Source organism: Cyanistes caeruleus, chromosome 1 (genome assembly GCF_971803275.1).
Source record: "Cyanistes caeruleus chromosome 1, bCyaCae1.hap1.1, whole genome shotgun sequence".
In the NCBI taxonomy this organism is placed as follows: domain Eukaryota; kingdom Metazoa; phylum Chordata; class Aves; order Passeriformes; family Paridae; genus Cyanistes; species Cyanistes caeruleus.
The window spans coordinates 83,807,311-83,834,960 of NC_141701.1; the positions used below are offsets into that span (position 1 = coordinate 83,807,311).

General features: G+C 43.2%; 1 protein-coding gene across 1 annotated transcript in view; it reads right to left on the minus strand.

Moving 5' to 3' along the window:
* The window catches only part of BCL2 (BCL2 apoptosis regulator), a 96,003-nt gene that overhangs the window by 59,641 nt on the left and 8,712 nt on the right, over positions 1–27,650 (minus strand). The window lies entirely within an intron of this gene.

Here is a 27,650-nt window from a genome sequence, read left to right on the forward strand (position 1 = left end):
ACCTCCCGTAGTTGCTGGCAGCAGCTCTTCTCCCTGGGCTGGGGGGAGGCACCTCCAGCCAGCGACTACAGCTCCCCCTTCCTCTGCTCCCCCTTCCCCCAGGAGCTGAACTGCTTCTGCATGCCTTTCAGGGTGGCACAAAAACAGGTGAGACAAAAGGCAGTCCTGCTTTCAGAAAGTTTGAGAAACTCTTTACTAGACCAGCTAGTTCATCCTACTGGAGTGATTGCATCACTTAAATATCTGGTTTGCTAAACTCTTTTTAATTGGGAAAGTGTTTTTCTATTAAAATTTGCAGGTCTCCACAGATCGTTTACCTTCCCGTACCCCATGCCTGTTAAAAATCTTTCCCCCAGCCCGGTTTTGTATGGTGCTAATGTCAATCCACATCAAAGTCCACAGGAATTCTACACATGTGAATCCAAGTTTAAGCAAGGAAAAAAAAAAAGGGGGCTCAGATTTTTATTACGTGAATTTTATTGGAACATTCCCTTCATGTCCCTACATACAGAAGAGCGTCTGGATTGAGTTACAGCTGCATTTACTCCCACACATCTGCTCCCTTATTGTTATAGTTACCTTTTCTCAGGGGATTTAAGAAACTACCCCCCCGAAAAAAAGCCCTTCACCTTTAGGTCCACAATGACAGAGATCAAAAAGCCTCCAGCATTCCTGCACCATGACATGAATTATGCTCTGCAGCAGTTTAAAAATTTCTTTTCTAATTCGAATGCTGCTGCTTGACCGCTGGGTTTCCAGCAGCGGCGCGCAGCAGGGCCGGTGCCCTCGCCCTCCGTGTAGGTGTGCGGCTTTGCTTTATAACCCACAGCACGTCTGTGACTGGCGCTTCACTGGGAGGGGCGTGAGGCAAGGTATAGCAAATCTCCCTAGCAACAAACATAGAAACGGAAAAATAAACTTTGGATGCACAACATTCAATTGATTTCACAAGTTGCTGGGCTGGCTGCATGATGGAAAGCAATCAGAGGACAGCTGAGCCCGCCAAGAGGGGATGCCAGCCAGATTAAAGGTACCCAGCACTTAGAAACATAAGGGCCCAATTGTGTAAAAAATCTTATTTTAATAGAATAATACAGTATGAAGCAAGATACTTCCCTACTTTCCAATGATTCTATTGTGCAGACCCTCAGGAGAGCTTTGAAGACCAGATTTTATCTTGGTCTCACTGCAAAGCCAAATCCCATCCCAGCTGAAGGCAGGAAAAAAGTCCTGGTTTATTTCAGCGCTAACGAGGGTGGGCACTAAATGCATATGTTGATGGACCTCAGTGCAGGAAGGCAGACAAGGATGCCAGGGACATCAGGAATGAAGCCCTGCAGCAGCACACCTAAACATACAATCCTGGCCATGGAGGCTTGAGCAAAGGGGGAGAAACCACTGCTCCACTGCAGCAATTACAAATGACAAGGCTATTACAACATGAACAAAAGCGCATAGATTGCTCTCATTAGCTGCTTATGGCCAGCTAGTGCATATTTGGGGCTGGAACCTGAACTCGTTCAAAGACAGACACTGACTGCATTTTCAATCCAGTAAAACACAAGCCAGGTCCCAGAAGTCATCATCTTCCAGGGAGACAGCTCAGAATTGCTTGGTTTTAAGTATGTATGGATACGATTTTGAAGAACCAAACTGGAAGACATTTGTGCATGGGAGGGATAAAGGCTAAGACCAGGGGAGGCACAGCTTATCTGAACTATCTCCTGATAACCCCACTAGTGAGCTAATGTTACTGGGAGCAGAAATGACATGGGCAGATGGGGTGCAGGCTGCAGGACTGCCTTTGCCCTGCCCAACATGATGACTGCCCTGGGAAGATGCTAGTTAGTCTCAACAGCAACATGCACATTATCCTCCCAACCAAACAGTAGCAGTCCTATCTGAGACCTGTAAGTAAGGAGAAACAGCATATTCCTCAGCTTGTAAATTAATTTAATTCCTGGAGTGCACTTATAGAGTAATGCCTGAGGCTTATGAAGGCAAAATGGAGCTAGAGACAGCACATTAGTCTCTGGAGAGACATACCAGCTGTTTCGTGTCCTGATGGGGGTAGGGTGGAAAACAGTTGTACACAGTCTGCACTGTCCACTTAAAATCGGAATATTTCCCCCTTACTTTCCCATACTATTAAAAATCATATACCTGAATAAATACAGGAAATCAGCAACTCACCGAGACGCGTTAAGTCCAAATCCTGCACCTCTGAGGTGCAATGCTAAAATAGAAATAGCAGCCTTCTCCTCCTACAGAGCATTATCAAGAAATAATGACTCTCTCTGATGAAGAAACAGATTAAGAGGGAAATTAAAGTGCAGATTCAATTTCAATAGTAGCGCACCCAAGTCAGCCTGTAAATAAGCCAATTGCACCACCCAAATTAGGCATCAATAGAGAATTAGTGCCGACCTTAGGAAAATTTTAAGCCTTAAGAAAAGGAAATGGCAGATGAGTGCACCCTTTTCAAATATAAATCTATAATCAACCCCCTCAAAAACAGATAGGAGCTGATGGTAGGCAAATTTAATTTTAGAAGTATCTAAAGAGTTTTCATCTTACTGAAGGGGCAGGGCTGGCCCTAAGGCTGAGATCCTATTGCTCCTAAACTTTGTGGAAGTCTAAATTTATATCCAGACATTATGACTAGCCCATATATCTTTAATAAGCTATAACAAGAGCCTGCATTCACAGCCCTTATCAAGTTGAAACACCTCAGATGCAAAGCTTGTCTATGGATCCCAAGGCTTGATTTCCATAAAAAATCCCCTTCCAAAAGCTTATAGTACATGCTAGGAGGCTCTGTTTCGGTGTCCTCATTTCTGCCTCCCAATGAGTGGTGGTTGGTACAGTACTGAGTCAGAATATGATGTCTCCAGCTCAGCTTGAATCAGCCAGGTAAGGCACAATGCAGCTGATCGCTTAGAGCACATAATTATAGCATCTATGAGCTGCTCAGAGGATGCTGGCACTGATAAAGTAGAAAAGGCTAAAAGCATCATATTAAAATGTCATAAAACATTCATTTTACATGATTAGAGAAACCAGTAATTAGCATTTTTCTTTTAGTGCTTGACTTTTTATTCTAGCTGCTCTAATCCAGCTTCTTTCCACGGCAATTATTGCCAGGAAAGCTGAATTTGGCATTCTTTTCATGTCCACTTTAAAACCTGCTCTGTAATCTGTCAGCTAGGCAGGTCTCACATGCAGTATTTGAAGGTAAGTGAGGGGGTTTTTGCCCTATAGTCAAATTATGTTTATAGTAAGCCTTAATTGCTAAACACTGAATTGTAGGAATATGTCCATACTATTAAACAAATCATATCGATATGTTTATTCTCTGTTAGTCTAGATTTATCTTGCCAAGGCTGAGGCTTTGTGTAAAAGGACTGACCCCAGGAGTGCATATGTCAGGCTGAATTAAGGAAGAGAAAAAAAACCAGAGCCGTATCTAAACTTCCTTAGAATAATAGGATGTTGATTAAATTGTTAGAAAGTTAAATAAACAAGCGATTTTTTGTAACTGTCCTTTGAATGCCTCAGACTTCCACCCGCCGGAGCTGTCTCTGAAGGTGAGGAGGAGAAATGGCCCATTGCTGGAGGGCACGTAGATTTCAGGAGGCAGCCGCCCTGCCAAAGCTTTCTGAGTGACATTGGGTAAGTCGCTGAAGCCTGGGGCATTTTGACATCTCATTTCCATCAAACTAATTGAGTTGTTGTAGGAGTAAAGAGAGAACAGAGCCCGGGACTTCTGCAGCAGAAGGGCAAGCTAAGGTCTGCTTCAATGGGCAGGGCAAGCAGCCACGTTACTCCAGCCAAGAGTCACACTGGGGCCCTGGGCTGGTCTCCTGGAAAGCAAGCACCAGCACCACCCTGTCAGGAGCACGGACAGAAATCCTGGGTCAGGAAGCTCTGAGAAACAAGACATCACACGGCTTTGGCTGTGCACTGTTCCGAGAGAAAAAGACAAAAGCCATCAAGTAATCCCCAAGTCTTCTGACCAAGAAAGGGTCGGGTGCTATTTAGACTGGGGTAACATGGCCATGTCTGGCCACAGACATGGAACCACTGCTGTGAGGGGTAGAGAGAGCGTACTTCAGAGGCTTAAGCCATCATCCATCCCTCTTTGGGGTCATCACTTCTTAGTCTGGCTTTAAGAGAGCAATTTACATTCATGTTTTGCAAACTGTTTGCCACCTTTCACTTCCCTGAAGAGGCAATACTAAATTCTCAAAGCCCTTAATGCAGTAAGATTTCCTTGTAACCTAAGCTAAATTTTGGCTTTTTCAATGTAATTTCTGCCCCTGCTGTGCTCTGACTGTCAGCCCTCATTATGTGAGTTGTGCTAACCAAGAGTCAGTGGCTCCCCATGGCTGAACTGCCTCCACACCTCTAGAAAGCCATGCAGCCACCTTCATGTGGCACCATGCTCCAGCCACTTTCTCCACTCCCCAGCAAGTGTGTTACCTTGGGGACAGCCCTGCAATCACCCACAGACTTGGATTTTGGCCTGGAATTGTCTTAACCTGCAAGCCACCCTTAGTGAGGTAACCCTGGTCAAGTGCATGGTTGTCTGCATCCTCTCACCGTGACCCACAGCCACTTAGAAAAACAACAGGCATCTTTCCTCATACATGTTCTTTTCAGCCTCCTCCACTAACCTGCTTTTGTTCTCTCCTGAGCCTCTGCAGAGCTATCAATCTCCCTGTGACAAAAAGTGTCAATTTTTCCAACTATAGCAAAGTCATACAGAAATGCAATAGCATTTCTTGGCTCATTAATAATTCCAGAGAGGTAGCAACATTTTTCCTCTTTTGTATGACTGACAGGCTGGTTTTTAGTTTCATATTAAACACCATAGGTAGACATTAACTAGCTAAACAAAGATACTCTTATTTCCCAAAAATGATGCTTTAAATATTTCAAGTTCCAATCACCTTTCTGGTGCAACATGAATTCCTAATAAAATCATTAACTAATAAATGCTCCTCTTTGATATGTTAGTAAGAGGCCTCAATATGTCCGTATGTTGCCATAAAGCTCTTTAATACTAGAGAAACTTAGAAAGATGCTTGCATTATTTACTTATAAAAGGATCTCGCCAGTATTTGAGGAAGAAAAACATGGAAATCAATATCAAGGAACATAAACACAAACAAGGAAGATATTAAATTAAGCCACAGTTGAAAAGTTCCTTCTCCAATGAGTACATGGTGTGCAGCCAAAAGCCTATTTTTATACTACAGAAAGTATTTAAGTGAGCACATCTGCAATAGGCTTCTGTGGGAACATATACGGGGGAATCTTGTTCACACAACGCACTCAGGTGGTTTCACGTTTAGCCAGCAGACTTGCAGAGCACTGCAGGTGGCTTCTGCCCACCACCCCTGCCCCACGCCGCTACAGAAAACTGCTTCAGCCCCGCTTCCCAGCATTTTCAAGATCTCTACACATATGGCTGTGGCTTTTCCTACTGCCTCTCTGGTTTTGCTGAAAGGGACCGTGACTTCCTTCACGTCAGCTTTCCCCCACTACCTCCCCTGTGGGAAGCAGGCAAAGGTACGTCTTTTTGCCAGATCTTGAGTCTGCTGGATGTATCTGAGGAGAGCGCCTGCCTTGCTCTCCTTTTGGGAGCCCCTGGCCCTCCCATACCCAACGTGGCATTCTGGATCGATATGAAGGGTCCCCGCGTTACAAGCGTCTTCCCAGCAGCTGAAATTACTCCAGCAGAGCCAACTGCAATGCCCAGGGGAAACAGCAATTCCTGACAGATACTATCTCCTGCCTTCAGATACAATGTCAGCAGTGCTCTTGGCTTATCTCAGTGACTGATAAGAGGAAGTGGCAAGGTAATGTTGGACCTCACAGGAAAAACCTGAAGAGCAAAACTTTCACAGCTGAGCAAAACCAGTCCCTTTTAGTCCCTCTTCTCTTTAGCTTGCAGAAATGGCGAGCTCTGTAAATGTTTTCAATAGGCTGCAATTCCTTTTTGTGCAATTATAAATATTTTAACATATGACATCAGTACAATATGTTTTCATTGTGTTTAGATCTCTTTAATTAGGATGGGGCCTGAGTTCTCCTTGCTGCCTTTGGTACTTGGACTTGGCAACCAAATTTGTTTTGTCTCAACTTACTGTTCTTTCTTTCAGTGCAGAAGGAGCAACACGCACTTTTTTATTTATTGTTCTTGATAATTGGCTTCATTTTCAGTCAGAACTGATCTGATCATCATGGAAAAAGAAATAAAACACATAAAAAAACCATTAAGGGATATTTATCTCCAAGTTAGAAGGGTAGTGAAAATATCCAGAAGGATGAGATAAGTGGTATTTCTAATCTAACGGATAAAATCCCCACTTAAACATCTACAGACGATGATACAACTTTCAAATGCAACTATTTATGTCCTTTGATTTCTGGACTTTGCACTTAATATGGTGGTTAATTTATAGCAAGCAAAGGCAGAATTTACAGGACTGCAATAAACCAGGAGCCCCGTTCCTGACATAAAAGAAGTCAGTGACACGCCGTCCGTTCCCCCTCCATCACATGGGCCATAGCTGCACACTGGGTCACACCTGGACAATGTCACCAGCTGCAGCAGTGAGCCACCCCAGGTACCCACCACCCCTTCCCCCTTGGGTGAGGACCCCACCCAGTTGTTCCAAAAAGGCCCCAATGCCCTCCCAGTGACAAGTCCCACCACCCTGCAGCCATACTGGGAAACTTTGGGATTATTCATCCTGTAGCTGGAGCCCCTGTGTGCCGCTTAGTAATGTGAGAAGTGACAGCAAAGGGGACTTTCCATGGCTTGTTCAATGTTTCCTGGTAATGGCTTAGGTGACAAGCAGGCCCAGAGGCTGGGCAGAGGGGACTGTTTTCACTGGAGTTTACACGAATGTGGGCAGGAAACTTCTGTTTGGGTACGTCTGACTACCAGAATTAGTCTACAACTTTTGCTTGCTTATTTGTGGTCATCGAAATTGAGCTGCTGCACCGCATTATTAGTCAAGGCTGATACTAAAACAACTGAATCTCTAGAACATGGAAGCAAGCTAGTTAGAGTGAAAGATTACAAATTAGTAAAGTACATGGAGTAAGAATGCAACTCCCTTTGCCAGCCAATACAGCAAGGACAACTGTTTTTTTTCCCCCCTAAGCAAGCTGATAAGGAATGCTAAGCAGGGCTCCATTTGCTCTTGAGAGAGAGAGGCTTTTAAAGTAGATTTAAATGTATTAACTAGCATACCAAGATGCTTTATGAGAAATCCTGGCAATAGAATTACTGAGGTTGACAGCACATTCAAAGTGAGAAATTAAATCATAAATGGTGTTCCCTGTCTAATCCCATTCATTTCAATCAGTACAAGAAAAAAACTTGTCATAGAAAGAGAAAGAGCTAAACTATCATGATGCTTGGGGACTTTCTGATTCTTTCCTTGATGTCTCCTAGTGGCATCGAGAGGAAGTTTCATCCTGTGATTCAGCCAACTGGCCAAAGACTGCACGTACCTGGGTCTGATTCTCTGCTCCCTGCCTGACTTCAGGCACATCAACTCATGGTCTGATCCCAAAAGAGCAATTGCAAGCATTTAAGCAAGACATGGGCCCTTCATGTCTCTGTAAGACCCACAGTGAGAACCAAAGACCCCAGCTATCACCACATAGCCCTGGAGCTAGGGAACTTGCTGGCTCACCACAACTTCACTTTTCAAAGCAGCCCAACCCAAGGAGGCAGGACCTATGAGCTATGGAACCAAACCAGTAGAGCATCCTTACCCATGACCAGCTTCTCACACCTAACAGCTCCTTCCTTTTCTCTAAGCACAGAGTGTTGGTGGTCTCCAGGCCAGCAGTTAACATTTACCTAGGGACTGGTTTTCTCTGCATCCAGTCTGATGGAATTCAAGGTTCCCACTACCATGGAAAGCAGCCCAACCATCTGAACCAGGGTGAGAAAAAGAGCTCAAGTTTGGAAAAAAGGAGATAGCACATTACAACCACAGACGAACACCGAGAGCTGAACTCAGTACGCTGTATGAAGTGCCTGGGAAATCAAAGCTTACAGCGTGTTCTCCCGGAGAAAGAACAGTGCTGCAAATGTAACAAAAATACACGCTCTGGGTCTCTTTGAATTAAAAGAAAGTATCTCACTATACAGCATTAAATGCAATGCATATGATGTGAAAGTACTGAAGTAGTAACATGAAAGAGATGGATATTTAGGTTTTAAAATCTCCAATTGTAACACAACTTACATTATTCTTTTTCTTTAAGGATACAAAATTTGCATACAGAAGACGGAAAATGTTTGGAGGATAAAAATAAGGAGGAGTAACATGATCCTCAGTTCAGATCTTCCTCGAAGTATTGAAAAAAACCAGAAGGAAAGCAGAGGCAAAGCTTCCAACAATACTGTGTAAGTTACACAGTAAAAGTCTTCAGGAGCACATGTCTTTGAAGTACCACGGGGAAGACTCAATCCTATTACAGCCCTCCTGAGGAAGTGTTAATCTTCTAGACAAAGAAACCAAGGCTCACTTTTTATGAACCTGTATGTACTTTTGATTGCTTCTGGCTTGGTTTATTTGTTTCTTTAAGGCTCATCAAACCTGATTTTTTTCCTGAATCACTAAACCTACAGTTCAACTCAAAGGCAAATGGAAGCTGCTATGAAAGATCAGACCACTTTCTTTTGGGAAGGGTGAATTTATGGGCCTGTATTCTACTGTTATTGATGAAATGCCATCATTGTGGAAATCAATAAAACAGCCTATCACCAAAAACAGCACTAGCACTAGGACTGCATTCTTGATTTAGAAATTGCTGGCTGTGTTTAAAGAAAAAAAGCAGAAAAGAAGACAAAATGCATGTTTTGTGAGTTCATAAAAAGGCAGAGTGCTAGGAGATTAGCTATATTGATAAAATGTAATCCTTTTATGTTGGAATTAAAAAGGATTCAAGGTTTATGTTTCTGGTGCTTTAGACTGCACTTGTCATAAATAAACCAAACTTAGTGTAACATCATGGCACTGTCTGTTGGTGAAAATTTATAAATCTTCCCGTTTATTAGGATTACTGTTATTACTTTATGGGGAGGGCAATCAAAGCCAAACTCTGGGCCTTTTTTTATCTTCCAGAGACAGATGAACAGCCTTTGGTTGGGGATTTTTTTTTTGTATGAAAACCAATTACTGGTCTTGACTGAAGCTGAATTCAATTCTTTTTTTGATGTTCTGCAGTGCACTTCTGAGCAGCTTTTGCAAGCTATGACTAGAGTAGAGCATTTGCAGTCCCTCCAACAAAACAGAAGAAGTATTTGTAAGCTCATTACTACCAGAATAACAGCATGCATACAACTCACACAGTTTGTTCTTGCAGCAATGATGAAGAAAATTCACAGTATGAGCAAGGGGAAAATCACAGTGAACAATTTCTGATTTATACAATCAGTTAGGGTTTGTTTTTTTTTTTAGTTTAGGTGTGGATTCATTGCATCAGATGTTTTTCATCATCTCCACCTTCTTGCAGAAAGGTTGGCAAGCTGTCAAGGGAAGCATGCATCTTATACAAACCTGTAAACCCTTGCTCAAGAGGCCTTCAAAATGAGTTTCAAGAAGTGGAAGAAATTTTGCATTTCCTTCTCCTTTGCAAGGATCAGTGATGCCATCTTCACCCTTGCTCTGAGTGAGCAGGGGATTGGCTGCCTGTGGTTTGCCCACTGTTCCCCACGAGCCCATCCTTGTTCCCAGGCTGTGCATCATCCTGCCTCCCAACCAACAAGAAATGCTGCACGCAGCCAAACCATGGAGGAGAAGGATTTGTTACTTCTACACGGACTCCACCTGGTATCCAACACCAGGATCAAGACTTAAAACCCAGCAACTGCATTTGCCGTGGCACTACTGCTGTTCTGCATGCACACCGCAAGCTGCTCCAGAGTAAGTAGGGGAAAAAATGCGCCATGGAATTTAATTATTACATTAATTTGATTTTTCTAAACAGCAAAAGGGAATAAAAAGGAATACGGGAGTAGCTGCAGACGTAAACAAGGAGTGTATCCCATTTTGGACTGGCTCACGTGCTGTGTATGGCACAACATGTAGTTTTCTTCTTTTTGTTTGTTGTTTTCAGTTTAGGTTTTATCCAATTATATATCTATTGTGTGACAGGCCTGGCATGAGAGATCCCATTTACAGGAAATATTTCTGAGATCACAGGCCCTGCAGGCTAAATGCAAACACTGGAGCAGATGGTAACTGATCCAGTAGAGCTGTACCTAGGGGTGCTGGAAGGGGGAAAAGACTTGGAAAGTAAAGCCGCTAACAAAATAACCTCGCATTATTAAAAACTACAACCAAATCAGCCCAGCAAGCAGCTAGGGACCTCATTAAGGATGCCTCTGACCACTGCTGCAGACCTGCTCATGGCGAGGGGCCGGGGGTGGGAGGAAGGACAGGCAAAAGAGGTGCTTGCCTATGGAATAACTTGCTACCTGCCCAAGAGCAGAGCAGAGGGGGTGCTCTGCCCATTGAGTAATCACCACTGAACAGAGGTGAAAGTCATAGAGGAGAAATAGGAGAGATAAATGTCAATCCACTCTTTAACACAGTCATTCCCAGGCTCTCCCTCTGGAACAACTGGGGGATGCTGAGACCAGCCCTGTGAGATGAATTCCCTCCCCTTCCTAACAGTGCGGTATCCGTGTCCAGCCGGCCCGCTGATGCTCCTTTTCAAGCAGGTGCCCTCTAGACTGCATCTCCTCCTGGGTGCACAAAGCTGTGCTGAGGCTGGGTCAGCAGGAGGAAGAGCTGACCAGGTTAACAGCCAACTTCATTGCACAGGTGAGCTCAGGTGGTACAAACGCCACTTACCCTGAGGAACAGTGCAGATTGAGGAAGGAAGCTTGCATCAATACGCTCCCTTTCTTGCACCAAAAAGCACCCTTTTGATGATAAATCTGCATTTATACTAGGGTTGTAAAAGGGCTGTGACAAGAAATCACAGCCCTAGTGAACCGTACTGTAGCAGGAAAACAATTCAACCACAGACCTGCAAAAGCAGGTAACTCTGTCTCCCCATCTATTTAAGCAGCGTCCATCACAGTGCATTTCCAACCTCGATGGCACTATGACAGTATCTCAGTATACTGACATTAACTTGGTTTTGAACACGAGGGGAAACACAGAGAGACCGGATGATAAAAGTGAGATTCCAGACCAGTAAATGGGAACAGCTGACCAAAGCCCTTGAGAAACACTGACTCATTCACAATCAGTATTTCAAAGATTGGTAAAAGTTACATCACTTTTTAAGGCAGAGTGCAAAATATCAGCTTAAGTACTTCACCTACTTTATTTTCAGGAGAGGGACTAATTATACCCACTTAAAACACATTAATTGTACTGTTTCATCTTTACTAAGTAGGGTTTCATTAAGCTAGAAGTGATCCCTCAACTATGTGTTTTTTGTCAATTCTGTTCTTGTCCCTTTGCTCTCTGCCTGCTTCTCACTCATTTGAGCACTTATCTTTCCATCCTTTAGCCTTCTGCACTTTTTCACAAAGCAAACAGGCAGGTTTGCTCTGATTTTCCTTGCAGATGATGCTCCCCAAGCCATGGGGGAGTCCCCAAGACTCCCTCTCACAGTGGTCAATTCCTTTTTTGTTCGAAGCAGGGCACAGCATCCAGCTGAGACTTCCCCAGCGTGGAGTCGCTGTATAAAGGTTTCTTCACACGTCTTGCATCTCACTCCCCTCATGTGACTTTTTCACCCTTTGGAATGCAAAAATAAGCCTTGATTTACATGAGCAGTCCAATTTTACCAGGATTCTCTAACACAAACCTCACTGCTGCTGCTGAGTCCTGTTTAAATCAAGAGGCCTTCACATGGGTGAAGATGTCTTAAAGAACGATTGGGATGTAACTCTGTCACAATTATTATGATTTGGTAACATTTAGCAGCTGTGTTTTTTTGCTGCAGACATCATTTTTTTAGCTGAAACTGTTCCTTTAATTTTTTTTGCAAGAGTGTTTCACTATTTTTTTGTCATTGTTGTTTCCTGGACTCCTAAATATAGCCAAGTGGAATAACTAGCACCTCTGTAAACTGTTGGTTAAATGCCACACCGAGTTTCATTTTGCTCTCTAAAAGGCCATTTAAAACACATCAGACTTGTACAGCTCAAAATTTAGGAAATTATTTACATTCTGGGAATAACTTCTAACCATTTCCGGAGGCTTTTCTGCCTTTAATACACGTTAATGCTATTCCCACGAAATAAAAGCGTGGCCTGAAATATACCAGGTATAAAATAAATGGCACTTCAAAGTTTAAGAAATGCAATTGAGAAATGAAAAACTGTGAAGGCTGCTCTGCTGTCATGAGGTGTTTTGTCACCAGGACATTAAACAGCAAGTAGTCTGCTTTAGGCTTCATGGGACATTTCGGGCAAACTCACTGGTGGCAAATGAAGACACTGCTGCTCTTAACCCTACGGAGCTGAGTTCATTTATGTCATCAGTTAGTATAAAGATGCACTACTTCAAAACACCATGGAACTGAGGGCCACATTCCTGCCTGAAGGGGAAGTAAGATGCCCATCCGTCTTGTGTTTACATGCCACAGGGTGTAAGATGGTGAATGACACTGCTGTTGGAGACAAGGCCAGGAGTTATGGAATCACAGGTTGGAAAAGACCCCCAAGATCACCGAGCCCGACCACCACGAATCCCTCACTCCATCCTGAAACTCAACCACACACACCAGAAAGCTGAGGTATGGGGATCAGTATTGGAAAACACAGTAGGTCCTCAGTGATCCAGATGCCTGTTCTACATCCCTTTACTCCAAAGTCATTTGAAATAATGGAAGCCCTGAAGTCCCTCTGAGAATAAGACTGCCTGACCCACAGAGAGTAGAACTTGCTTATTTACTCAACTTTCTGTCAACATTTAAAAGAATTATCATTCCCATTTTGCAGTAACTAAGCTGTTTGCCTAAGGTCACAGAGAGAATTAACGTTAAACTAGATTACACAGTATCGTAGTTCCCATTCCTGTGGTCAACCAGCTACCATCTGATTAGGTCACCTCAGCACATTTAATTTAAAAAGAATGTTGAATCTAACACTTTGCTGAAGAAGTCCTTGGGTCTTCAATAAAAAGTCATGTGAAAGTGAGAGAGGGAACAATAAACAAGAAAGTTTCCTACGTCTCAGTAACTTGCAAGTCCAAAGAGACAAAGAGTAATTCAAAGTACTGAAATATCGTCATTTGCTGCAGAAAAAGTCACATAAAAACTCTTGGCTTTTGGGGCAGAGCTGCAGCCCACAAGGCCTGATCACTGCTGCAGCTCAGGACCAGGGCAAGCAGCTTCGGGGAGGTTGAATTTTGGGGAGGTTCAGCAGTTACTCTCTCATAGCCCCAGCCCTCCATGCAAAGGCACTGCAGCCTGCCCAGAAGGTTATTATGAAAATTAGGTAGAATGAATACCACTCAAAACGGCTTCTTGTATTTTTCAGCTTTAAAACAAGCAAAGGGGCTGCAAGACCTGTCCAGACATCCACATGAAGAGAGCCTCTCAGAAACACCAATCATCCTGTACTGGAAGGGAGACTGGGAAGGTTTTCAATTATGAACTGCATTCCTCTTCCAGGTGCTGATGAAACCCATAACACCAAAACAATTAAGATGTTTTCCAAGTTTTTTTTTAATATTTGCTAAAAGAGCTGGAGCTTCTCAAAAGAAGAGAAACACATGTTTTTTGCAAGGCCCAGCTATTCCTTCTGTTACCACTAGCAAAGCAGCAAAGCTGTCTGCCCAAACAAATTTGCAGCACCTCACAAAAGAGCACTTGTCCCCCCACACTTTTAATATTCTCAAACTATCCTGATCTCTGAATTTGTGCTTTGAAGCAGTAGGAAACATATGATGATTTTGCTGAAAATATCTATTCAACATAATTTGCTGACAATTCCAAACATCAGCTAGCCTTCTGTACCTGTGGTTATTTAAACAGAGCTTGTTCAGTTTGCCTGCCAAGCTATGTGCTCCTGAAGTCACCGTTCAGACCGCTGAACCACTATGTAACACAAACTGTGACGACAGGTCTTCAGCAGGCCCAAAACAAGCCCTGCAGAACATCCACAGAGCCCACTGAAAGAACAGAGCTCAGCTTCGTGTGGGATTACTGAAGAGCAGCTATTTATGAATTCTTCCACAAGTTGCCAATCCTTGCTCCGCAATAAGAGTGCTCTGTTCCTCTTCAGCCAAAACCAGTGCTACAACACCCATAAGACTGTTGAGGAGCAACGTGGCTTCTTTCAAAAATTAAAAGACTACTGGTTCATGGATTTGTTCTGGAGCAACTGCTCTTCCATACCTGTCTCTGAATAAAACATGAGTAGAGAAATCACAGGACATCTGCATCATCAAAAATGTCAAGCTATAGGCTAATGAGATATGTTAGTCACATAGTCATGTAGTGCATAGGTCACTACAAATATGAACAGAGGAAGTTAACTAGCACTCCTAGATGAGCTGAATAAAGAGTTGTTAAGAAATTCAACAGTCACTACAAAACCTTAAATCAGAATCTCTACTGGCAGAACCACCACATGTTTTCCAAAGGAGATGTCTCTGTGGTATCATCTTCCATCTGCGGTGGTGTTTTTCTCTATGTATATATGTATATATGTACAGGGTTGCATTTCAATCAAAGAAATTATAGTTATGTACTTAAAGAAGCTTTACTTAATGGGCAGGCAGCAATTCAAAATAATGTATTCATCCATCTATGAAATGTGGTCTCTGCCCGTGAAAATCAGAGGCTCCACAGTTGCAAGAGGAGGATGTAGGACGCCTTTCCCCTTGTGCACTTCCCCTGGCTCCCATACTCTAAAAGGTCCTACAGCTCTACAGCTCTGGTGGTAATTTTGCCAAGCAGTTTTATTGAGCCTCTCCTCCAAACTCCCACACGGCAGAAGTATCCAGCTTGCATCCGCATCTTGTGTGCTAGCATGGAAGAGAGCTTGAGAGCTACTGCTACACCCACAGCTGTTTTCCGTGAATCTGAAGAACACAATCAGCTTAAATGTTTCTTTGAAGATAGACCATCCTTTTCCTGTGGCCTAATTTAGACTCAGCATTAAAAGCATATAAAGCTAAAACTGGAAAATCAGTCATAATTAAACTTGTAAAATACAGAATCTATTTTTCATGAAACAATCTCAAATTCTACTTTTTTTCCCCCTCATTCAGACAGTTTCCTACTTCAAATGGAAAACATTATAGCAATGACCTACTCAGTTATGAACTCCAGCATTTCTGATCTGCAGCAAGTAGAACACCACCCAGAGTGAAAAAACATGGCTTTGAATCTGACTCAAATTGTACCAAGGTCAAATGAGACCCTGCTGGGACTGGGATGATGCCCACAAGGACTGTAGATCTTCTGAGACAAGAGCACAAGTGCAGAAGAGTGCAGAGGCAACAGCAGGAGGACAATCACCAATGGCCTTCCGATGAAAATGAGCAGCTGTTGGGTGTTAGGGTAAGCTGCTAAACAACGCTGTTTACCACCAGTGAGTAAGCAGTTCCAGGGCATGCTTGGTAGAGGAAGCGTCATAGTGGCAACATGCACAGTTTTAAAACATGCAACATCTTTGTTGCAGAAGGAGAAACCAAAGTTGTGACATACTCAATAACCTGTTGGGCTCAGAGCTCAGGGCCCAGGTTGGGCCCAGCTGACGATACCACCTCCACACAAAGGCCAGTGTGGAATGAGTTCCCAAAATGCCACAGGACAAGAAGTCTTGACAGGTCCTTGTAAAATCTGGGAACTATGCTATCCATTCTTCAGCACCATCTGCTGGTACCGTACCTAGCATCAAACTGCAGGTTATCTGCCTGCAGGCCGCGGCCAGACGCCGCTTTCCAATTCCACCAAGGCAGCCACGGACCCCACTAGACCCGGGGTCCCTCTGTCACTAACAGCAAGGTGGATACATCCCAGTGACACTGCTGGAACTTACCAAACTCCTTCCTATGCTGAGACATCTAAAGCTTAGACTTGAACCATGTTATGTGATACCAGGGGCCGGATAAAGGCTGTTCCGGCTCAAGGAATGAGATGATGCATTCCCATGACCAAGGTGCTCCTGACCATACGTGTGACACTGACCTATAAATATCCTTGGCTCTGCTGACCAGAGTGCTCTCTGACAAGTGCTATCTCTTCTTCTTCAAGCCTTTATCACCTTTTGGCCTTCAGTCACATCTAAGTGGCATCATCACACGCGAGTGACTTGGATGCCACTGCTCCACTCATTCTAGAGTGGCTTCGAGAGGACAAGAGTCCAAGTGCAAGGCACAGCAGCATCCCCAAGGATGGTGCCCATGCTAATCACATGCAAACAGACTGGACTTGCACGGGGGAAGGGCAGACCACCCCAGCTGAGCCTCCCCCAGCTGGAAAGGTTTGTGTCTCACCATGCAAGCTCTGAGCAGCACTCAGGAAAACAGCCCCCAGCAAATACTGCAAGTGCGGGTCACAGCTGGTTAGGCTGCTTCTGGAAAGCAGAGCAGTTGAAGGAAATATTCCCATTAATAGAAAGAAGCTTTCTGGGGCCACGTGGACAGTTCTGGAGACCGGAATCAATACAATGCACAGGCTCTCATCTCTGCTTCAGTATCCCCACGCTCTGTTGTTTCATTGCTTTAGCTAATGTTGGGAAAGTGCTGACAGGGATTTCAAAGGGAAGTTTCTGGTCTAAACACATTGTTGAATCCAGGCCCTTGGTAGTTGTTTTGTTGCACAAGAGAAAGGAGGGAAAACACTGAATAAAAAGCCCATTGCAAGCACTTTCCCAGGGTGAAGACACAACCACCCCAAGGGCTGAAGCCCGGCCAGTCCTGTGCCCTGTCACCCCACTCACCAAGCCCTTCACGCCACCCCGCCACTCCTACCGCACCCCTGCCAGCCCAGCACCCAGCTCCTAAGTGGAGACATTTCCCATGGATGGTTACTGGGTTACTTCGTAGAGCATAGTCTGAAGAGAAGATGAAAACTACCGCTGGCAAAAATAATTCCAACTGGGATTTTTCAGCCTGTTTTGGGAAGACATAGTACATGTAAAGACCAAAAGAAAAAAATCATCTTTCTTATCTTACTGCCTAAGAAAGCACCTTTGAAGAACCAGAACAAACAAAATTTACCCAAAAGGGAAATAAAGGAGGACCCAAATAAAGATGAAAACTACTGACATTCTACTTTAAGCCAAATCTTTAGATCTGAACATGGAATTTAAATATGCCATACATAATCCTGGGAGAAGTGAATTTCAACCTCTGTTACCCGTGGCTTTCTTCCTGTTTGGTTCAGTCATTTAAAGGAACAACTTTCCCCTTGAACTCTAATCATTTTTGAATGAATTATTAAACAGCCTGACTTTACAAGCAGATTTCCTTTTATATACAACAGCGCACAAATAAAAGAGGAAACTGATTAAACAGGGAACATGACAGTATTCACTTGACAGCGTACTTTGTAAAAACCAAATTGGGCATGTGTGGTGCATGTGTGTACAACTGCTGGCAAGGAGGGGTGGTTTCTTTTTCCAGTCTTCCCTCTCATTTAGAATAACTGTGTGCTGTTCTGGCACTTTTAATTTTAACATATCCAGCTAATTATGATCATTTTTAAAGCTGGCAGTGCCTCTTTAAAGAGATAAAATATTTTAGCTTGCAATTATGTTTATTTCTATAGCTTTATTTTGAAGTAATGGAGCTGAAGTTGCATTCCTGAATGGCTTGTATTTCATCTAAAAAAAAAATGCTAATAACTACAGAATATATAACTTATTTCTTCTTCTAGCATATATATTATATCCATAATAAAAACCAAGAGATGCTGCCAGCTCTCTTTTAAAAACTCATGGCAGTAGGAAGTCTATGTTCTGCAACTTCATGTACCAACTCTTGACTGATAAAAGGTTCTTTTGAAGTCAATTATAAGCATGCAGTACCTTAAAGGGACTAAAAAGGAGTAAAATAGCTAAATATGACTAAATTTTGTGTGAAAGCAACCACTTTTACAACAGCAAGGACGTAGCATAAATGGGAAGAGTTTTTCCCTATTTCCACATGTTAAAGCAAAGCTGCTCTCATAGTGGGTGGGCACACGGGACCAACCACTGTTTCATGTCTGCTTACACTGGGGCTCACTGATGACCAAGAAGCCACAACCATCCACACCCCTGTACTCTTCATTGTGGCATTTCTCACCTGTGTTACCTTTGCAACAAAGACCTTTCCTTCCAAGAACAATTTAATCTAAAATGTAACAGGCAGAGCTCCCTTAGCTCTGGGCTTCCTCTGTAACACATTATATTTTCATATCCTTTCTGTCCATTTCTGCAGAGGGCATGCACATCCAGTAACTTACATGTTTGTCTGTATTAGATACTTTTAGCTTCCCACATGACTTCCATTAAAAAGAAAAAGGTTTTAAAAGAAAGAGATTTATGAGCAGCATGAACATACCAGCCAGCTTTCTTTCAGAAAATTACAAATCTATGCAAGAACATGATGACAAGATGATTTTGAATGAAAGTAACACCAGCATAATCCAAGCCTGGGAAATCATTCCTCTGAAATGATGTTCACAAAACACTAAGGCTGATTTCTTTGGGTGCAAATTGAACTGTGAATCTCAAACTACATGGTTACTCAGAGCAACCTTGATTATCTCTGTAAAACTCTCCCACATTCAGAGAACCAGCACGAGCCCGACCAACACCAAGTGCCAGCTGAGGCTCACTGGGAGAAGCGCTGTGGCGCTGATGCCTTGCCCTGACCCTCGGCACTGGGGTGAGGTGTGCCCAGAGCGAGGAGGGGACCTGCTGCCAAGTGCTACACCCGACACCGAGCAGCCAGATCACATACCCTGTTACCGGCACGCAGCAGAGGACATGGATCCTCTCCGGCGTGCGATCCTGAGACCTCGACTGACGCGGATGTCCAAGGACTGCTTGCCAAGATACTGACTGCTGCACTGGGCCCTGGGGTCATACATCAAATGTTCACATGCACTGACAGATGTTTATGTTGGTCATCCTGATTTAACTCCCATTACATCATTTACCAAGCTACTGATGTTATCATAAACGATTAAACAAGCCGGCAAAGGGGACTCGAATACAAAGTTGATTCCCTCATGGTATGAGGGCATTACCACTCCAGACTATGTCTTGCTCTTAAATCAAATTGAACAACTGCACAGATTCTCTAATTCATTTGAACTCTGTATGGAGAAGTGCTCTTTTTTTCCAGATGACTGATTTCATTCATCATTTGACCACTGCAGGATGAATGAAAGGTATTAAAAGGTAAAGAAGGGGAGTCAGACTTGGAATCACAAATTATTAGTGTAAAACTAAAAACATTTTTGTACTTCAATTAAAGAGCTGCTCGGGCTGGGATTCATTTAAACTACCTGAATTCTTCAAAGTCTTCTGCATTATTTAGTGCTTCCAGTCACTTCTGGTTTGTGTCTGGATTATTTTAACATACTGAAAATAACTGAAAGTTCTGAGGGAGCAAAATTAATAAGCAGAGGAAGTCCTCAATCTAGAGCGTACATAACATGCTTGCTGCCTGCCACTGAAATACAGTATTATCAAATACAAGGGGTTAAATTTAAACTCCATGACCACCTCCCTTGCTTGCTTGGTTGTCATTAGGTGTGGGGAGGGAATAGGAAACACTTCACACGTCTTGTTTTCCGCTTCTAATATATTTTTGAGTTTTCTAGTGCAGGATTTGCTTGGATGTGTAATCACTGTGGAATGGCTACTATACTCTTGCTTCACTGCATAATTCTTTCCTTTCCTCCTTCTGTAGGATTCCTCATGAAAATAGGCACTTTGTGTTTTTGGCCCTAAGGACAGAACATAATGTACTGTCTCTAGGAAAAAAATCTAAAAAAGAAAAAATCATTAAAACATTTTCCACTACTTAAAAAAACCTCGACACATGAAGTACTACTGTATTTCTGTTATACACATGACCTCATAGATAGACGTGTGCATCCACACACACGAATTCATTCAATTTTCAATTTAGCTATTTATAGAACTCTATAATTTTTCCTGGCTCAAGTTTTAGTAAGCCTTCCCTGATGGGGTTCAGTTCACACGGTTTCACAGCCTTTAATTTTGCTTCAAGTTCACATCCACAGAACGCCCCTCCCCGACCCTGCCTCCTCCTAGAACCTCATTTAATGTTTTGCTGATTAAACTGGCCCTTTGCTTTACTGAACTCATCACAAAAAGCAGCAGGTTTTTTCTTTCCTGAGGAGCTGTGTGTGTCTTGACAATTTTTCTTGCAATCTGCTAGCAGCAGTGCTCAGGGATCCAGTTGCTTCGGTCTACAGCCACTCTTTCCTTGCTGATGTAACATGTAATGCACACTTAGGAGGTATTGGTGGAGAGACACATAAGAGTCTTCCAGCCATATTGTTTCTCCCTTAAGTAGGAACAATGGAGGTTTGGGGAATATTTGAGAATCATGGAGCCTTTGTCCAAGCTGGCAGCAGGGCAGAAGTTCTGGAAGATGGGCATCCGTATGATGCTGCTCCACTTCGCTTGCTCCGCTTTCAGTGTGATGAGCAAAAAACAATGAACTGTTCAGAGACCTCAAGGCAGGGAGGACCTTTTCTTCCCTGTCTTCAGTCCCCTCATACTTCAACAAACCATCCTGTCCCAGGGTAAAGATGCTCCTAGCTGACTGAGGATAGATGGATCTGGTGGTACTTCCATCTCTTCCCATCCTCCATCCTCCTTCCAGCTTGCCGGGGAAGGCTGAACTGCACTGCAGCCCAGCAGCTGTGTGAATGCCCACTGAGAGCTAAATGCCCATTTATGTAACTTCCAGCTAAGTTCTGCTTTCTTTTGGTAAGAAAAGCCATCCTGCCATGTCAAGGCGCAGTGCTGGAACGCACAACAGCGACAAGAGGGAATTGCCCCCTCTCTCCACTCTCCAAAGCTCAGCTAACTTGGGCTGGGGGCATACAGTCTGCTTAAAGGACAGAGAGGCAGTGCTCAGAAAATAAAAAGTCATTAAAGTGAAAACCCATGAGGCAGATAACAGCTTGCTGCCAGACTTCTCAAAATTTAAGTGTTGATTGTTCAGAATTTATGTCTAGATTTTTCTTAAGAATGCAATTTCCTGGCACATGGTACAAGTCGCTCTAGACCTGCATGTCAGCACAGCAGGCATCCTGTTGCAAAGGTTATTATGGAACTATTGAATGTTTTCATGCCAAATTTGTCCAAATTAAGCCGAGGGGAATGGAAATACTTTCCCTGGATAGGTGGTGGTTACATTAGGTGGGTTTGTTTATAAGGAGAATAAAAGTTACAGCTAAATATAAAAGCAGATATATCATAATATTGTCTGAGAACTTGAATAACATGTCATTCAGCCTGTGTGCTGTGGAAAGAACACGAAGGTCAAGTCTAAAATAAGATCAGTGACTGTTTGACAATAGAAACATGTAGGAGGTAGAGCAGGAGAATTTTCCACATTTTTTCAAATGGCATTTTTCTTTCAAAAATATCCTTCTCTACCTTGCAATGGGTCTGATGCAAAAAACCTGTTGAGCTTTGTGCAAAACATACTGCTGACTTCAGTGTGGTTTTGATCAGCCTCCTGGCAAATCTGTATTAGTAATTTGTGCCAACTGTTTACTTTTTGCATTATGCTCAGTTGGGAAAATGAAAGAAGGCTGCTCTGTTGCATTTGTGTTTTTAAAGAGTTTCACTTTCTGCTTGAGCCCTCTCATTCTGCTTCCCTGGAAGTCAGAGGCTTTCAGTGAGTCTATAGCTACCTTTTAAAGGTAAACACATCTGAATTCACAGCATTGGGGAGCACACAGAAACCCTGCCAAGGTCAAAAAGAGAGAGAGGGAAAAAAAAAAAAAGCCCAGCCAAACTACTGCTTGGACGTATTTTATAAAATCTAATACATTCATTCCTTTTTAATTTTGTTCATCCACCAAAACCTAGGTTGAAGACATGATGCCAAGGTCTTGACATTTGCCAAAGTGTGACCTTGGTGGGGATTTCAGCCTCTGCCCTGCAGCAGGCATAACCATCCCTCAGGAAGTCTTGTAGGATAAAAAGAACTTGCAATCCCAGTCCTGACAGAGACATCCAATTCTCTCTACTTTTGCTTCAGTCAGTGATGTTAGACATACTTATTTTTTATCCCCTACATTCATTTTCAAATATAGTAACAACCACTTCTCTGCAAAATGTGTTACAAAAAGTCTTGCAAATGCCCTAATCCCCCTGCCAACAGTTCCAGTGGCAAAATCCCATGACTTTAAAGCAAAGGCAAGAGACAGAACTCAGCCCAAGGCTGAGGCATGAAGGCAGATGCCCTTCCTTTCCCTCTGAGCTGTGGTACACAGTCCATGAAGTTTCCAAAGCCAATGTTGAAAGATTCATTGCCGACATGTTCCTCCATGGGAAGACTCTCAGGGTTCCTGGGAGGAAGGGACTGGCAGGGGAAGGAAATGTGGGGGTAGAGCATCCTCTCCTCAGCTGCCCCAAGCTCTCCTTGTCCTCTGGAGACTCTGCACCAAAGCTCAGGCTGGCAAGGTCCCTGTGCAGGGGAGGACTTGTCCCCTCTTAGGAACCTTCAGTGAGGTTGCAGGAGAGGTGGAGGAAGGAGCCAGTGCCTTGCAGCACACCAGCCTTGCCAGGGGGTCAGAAGAAGCCCCAGAAACAGCCTGGCCAGAGCCTGCTATGGGCAGAGGGCTGCTGGGACAGGTCCTGCTTGTATTTGTGCTCAACAGCCTCCTTCTGCTTGACCTCCAAACCCTGGGGCAGACACAGCCAAAATTAATATCACACTCAGGGCTGGCACACGGTGGCTTTGACCCTAACGATCCCACTGGGAATGCAGTATTGTTCTGGCCCTATTAAGAATAATTTGCATGTTGTCTAATGGCCCTGGGAGGAAAAAAAATAAAAATAAAAAGGGTGGCATGCCCTGAGGGAAGAGAAGAGGAAATGGGACTGGTGCCATTTTCTTCTGAGAACTGGCAAAATAAGAAGGCTGACTTTCTTAAGGAGCCAAGAGGTAAAACCATTCATTGCAAAATTATTTAATCTCTAACTTAATCATTCAGCCTTCATTGCTTCAAGGCAGGGTTTTGAGAACCGAAGCCATTTAACTATTCTGAAGAGCTCCTGTCAAACCAGCCTGATTGGGACCTTGCTCACAGGAGACTGATTTTTAGCGGGACTCTGGGTCTCTCCCAAGGCACTGGCGACAGTGACCTTTCAGGATGAGGAGCTGCTCTCAGCAGAAAGGTCTGAAGTACAGAGACAAGGGACATCTGCACACAGCGCCTCCCCATCCAACTCAGAGCCTTACATCTAAAGAGCAGTCAGTAACACTGAGCCGCCACAGCTCCAGTCATTATTTCTTTTGTTGAGAGGAGTTTCTTTAGGGATCAAAGTCTCCAGAAAACCAAACAAGCTGCCTGTCCATCCCTTCCAAAAGAACAGGTAGTTTATTCCAGCTGTCAGCAGCTGCAAACCAAACAGCTCCTCTCCCACTGTCAGTTTTTGCTCTAGGCCAGTTATTAAAGTTAAACAGTTGCGTTTGCAAGAATGATGTATTGTGTCTGCAGGGGGGAAGAGAAGGGAGTGGAGAGAGAGGGAAAAAGAAAAGGCAAGCAAGTTTTCTAAAACAAACCCTAGGCCAGTTTAAACAGCCAAACAGTGTGCCAGTGCTGCCTCTTCCTTTGGTCCATTGAACTCCCACAGAAGTTCCAGCCTGCAGGATGTACTACCATGTCAAAAGCATCCTTCTCACTGTGTTGGGGAAAATAAAATATTTTTTTTTAAAAAGGCAGGAAAAACACAGTTGCTTGTAAAATAAATACACTATTCCCTTGTGAAACAATCCACTTCAATAGGTACGAAAAAAAGTACAGAGGTATGCCTTGGCAGGTTTCCCCACCACCTGTGCCACCCAGAGTGAGAACAGAGGAAAGGCCCCCCTCTCATGATCCTAGAGCACCGGGGAGGCTCCCCAGCTTTCCCCTGGGGCTGAGGAACAGCTTTACTGGCCAAGCTAAGCAGGATCAGTTTCTGGAAAACTGCTGGGACACTACCACCCCTGTCCCACACAGGTGCTGTCAGAAGGACGTGTGTGGCATCCTGGGCTCTCCTCACAGCGAGGACGCCAGGGGAGGCTGAAAAGCACTCCCAAGGAAAAGCCCGAGGCAGCCTTGCTCCAGTTTTCCGCCACCGCACAGCTGTGCCCAACCATCCACTGTAACCAAGGCTCTGTACAACACTTTACTGCTCCCTTTCTGGGTCTGTCCACATGCTCACTGCTATGTGAGGCTAGACACCACCGGTCCTAGCACCCACACTGAAAAAAAAATAGCAATTGACTCCAAACGGGCAAGGATTCCACACATTCAGTGCAGAGCCAAATATGCGGATTTTCTACTGCAGGGATTTTTTGCAGACAGCTGTGAGCTACTGCAGAAGCCTGAACAGACTCCAGGCCGGCTCATTTACTCGCAGCCTTGATTGCCACCTGACATTTCAAGAGACTGGTTTATTTTCTCCCTTGTCAGGGCACCCTGCTGCGGCACTCCAGCCCCGTGAGGAGCAAAGCCTTTTCCTCAGCCAAGCTCCACAGCAGTGCTGCTAATTACTGCAGATCTGGAAAACAGAGAAAGGAACAGGGTCAAGCTGGAACCTGGAAATAACACAGGCATTAGGATTCCTTCTCAGTTATATCTGGGACCCTGTGCATCCAGCAGCAGACTGAGGATTAGGTATTTGGAGAGTGTGATTTAATGTGATGTGCCAGATCATTTCAGGAGAGGGGCTTTGGATATGTCTGACTTGAGCAAAAATTTGCAGACGCTTGGAGCACAATGTAGAATTTGCTTCAGTTATGAACAAGGGAGTCGTTACTTCAGTTTTTTTACTGTCTTTTTTTTCACTTAAGCTGAGAGTTCATTCTTGGGAATTTCAACCGGTTTTATCTATCTGCAGCACTGACCACCTCATTCTGCTAATGGAAATGCCAACTCATTTACAGGTGTATTTATCTTTACTTCTAACTCTTTTTTCTCTATTAAAAATAAGGTATTAGAAATAGGATCCTCTACTATGTTTTATAATACAGTCTGAACATGTGAAGAATATTCTTAAGGAAGAAGCTCATTCCTTTAGAGACAAAGCCTGCAATAGTTATACCATCACAAAAACATGCTACACGGCTGTCCCATAGATTTCACTGGCCTGCTGTCTGTGGTCTTATCCCATCTTTCTAATGACTCATGCAAGTCTCTCCAAGGCACACAACAAGAATTTTGTCTCCTAAGCCTCAGTTCAGCAAGATAGTTAAGAGTAACTTCAAGCTCATGATTAAGCCAAAAGGTTTGATTACTACTCACTTTTTGAAAAAAAAATGTTTAAAATTGCTTTTGCTGCTTGCATCTGAACATTTAACGAAGCTTGTGAATGGGAACACAAGAAAACAAGTATAAAGATAATTACTACATGTGTATATGATATACCTATACTGCTCCTTCCCTGAAGTGCCACAGACAGCTTGTACATACAGCAGGAATAGAAAAGGAAAGACAAATCCCTTCTTTAAACACCCAATGAACTGTGCTGATACTTAAAGGGAAACACAAATACTGTCACTCACCATTTCTCACTGCTCACCCTTCCCCTACATAAAAACTAGAAATCAACACCTGAAACTGATCTTTTTAATCTTCTTCCATCACAAGTATTGCTAAACACATCTAAACAGTGGAGCTGAAAAAGTTTAAGCCTAATTTCCATTTAACTTTTTTTTTCTTTCTTTTATCTCCCCTCTACTCAAATCTCACCCAAGATAGTTTCACAATCTGACTCACTTTGCTCTTTCCCAGGCTAGCAAGCTCCAGCAATGACGAAATGTACTGCTACAGATTTGAGCTTTATTCTAAGATCCAAATTACTAAACTGGACATTTTGTTCAAAATTGTACCTTGTATCACTCCCTTTTTTTTTAAATATAGACCATCATCCCAATTCATGATAGCATGAAGGGCAACAACAAATTTCCCATACCTTGTGTGCTGCATAGCGTTTATTTGTGTGCATATTTGTATATAATATATATAACATGTATTTCATATATGGGTTAACTGAAAAAGAGAGATATTAGTGATTTGCCCCATTTCCTATTGTGTATTCAGTACTAGAGCCAAGAAGAGGAAGTTAAGTTTTGACTTTTAGTTACTTTCTCAAACAGTTGTGCAATGGTGTCTTTCAGTCACTATGCAGGGTAAAATGAGGCCTTTTCTTTTAGATTGTACCTGGCCCACATTCTTAAATTACTCACTGAAGTACCCTGAAACTCAGCGAGCTGCCTTTTCAACCAACAAAATGGAACCATTCTTTTTATGCTTCCTAAATAAAGTAGCAGTAAAATGATGTATGCACTGAAGGATGCAGATTATTTCCTTCAACTAACTCAAAATCACGGAATCACAGAATCATTTAGGTTGGAAAAGACCTCTAAAATCATCAAGTGAAACCACTAACCCGGCACTTGGTTCTTTTCGCAGAACTTCGATGACAAATACAAGGAGGATGGGCTTGCAACTTTAAATGAGAGGTGGCAATGCGTAACACAGCTCCAGTCAGCACAGGAGAAAATTCTGTGATGTGGGTGCTCTTAGAAACACATCGAGTGCCTTTACAATTACCGTAACAAAGCACAGGCAGGAGTAGGTTTTCCCTGGATGGATGAGGCCAGCAGCACATCCATCCCAGTATACCCAGTCACCGACCAACACCAGCTGCTCTAGGGGAGAAGCAATGGCGTTTAAAAAGCAATAATTTTGAAATAGCATTATCTGGAGAAAGTTCTACCCTCAGCACCCAGTGATCTGATTTCAGCAGTTGATGTTAAATTTACCCCAAGGTGTATGACTGCCCTTTCAAGCAATATGACTCAAACAGAAGCATAGATGTTTGCATTACTCTCAAAAATAAATAGCTAAACCTTTCCTGAATGCAACTCAGTACTTCCACTCACAGGTTTCCCATGAAAACAACTTCCAAAGGTTAATCACGTGTTGCAGAAAAGGCTGGTTTTCTCTATTAACTGAAAACCCGTGGCTTTTTCATTTGATCTTATTTCTCTTGCCGCATATACAAAGTAAACACAACTACAATCGCCCAATTAAGTGCCTCTTCCTGTTCCTATTGAAGTCAATGCCACACTTTCTAACATCAGATTTGTTTTTTTACTCATTAACTGTAAAATCCAGAAACTGGCAAGGAACTTTACAGCAAGGGGGAATTTTGCAAAATCTATCAATATACAATAATTATGACAGCAAACTAACATTAAGATAAAATAACAGAAAATAAATTCCAGACTTTTAGATGCATTTGGAAAAGTTATCTGGTTTCACAGTCTTTTGGGAGCCAAAAGGGAAAAAAAAAGGAAAAAAAAAAAGCTATCAGATTGTTAATGAGACTGAAAGCCAGAGTAAAATAAAAATCCCTCAAATCTGTCATCAGCATT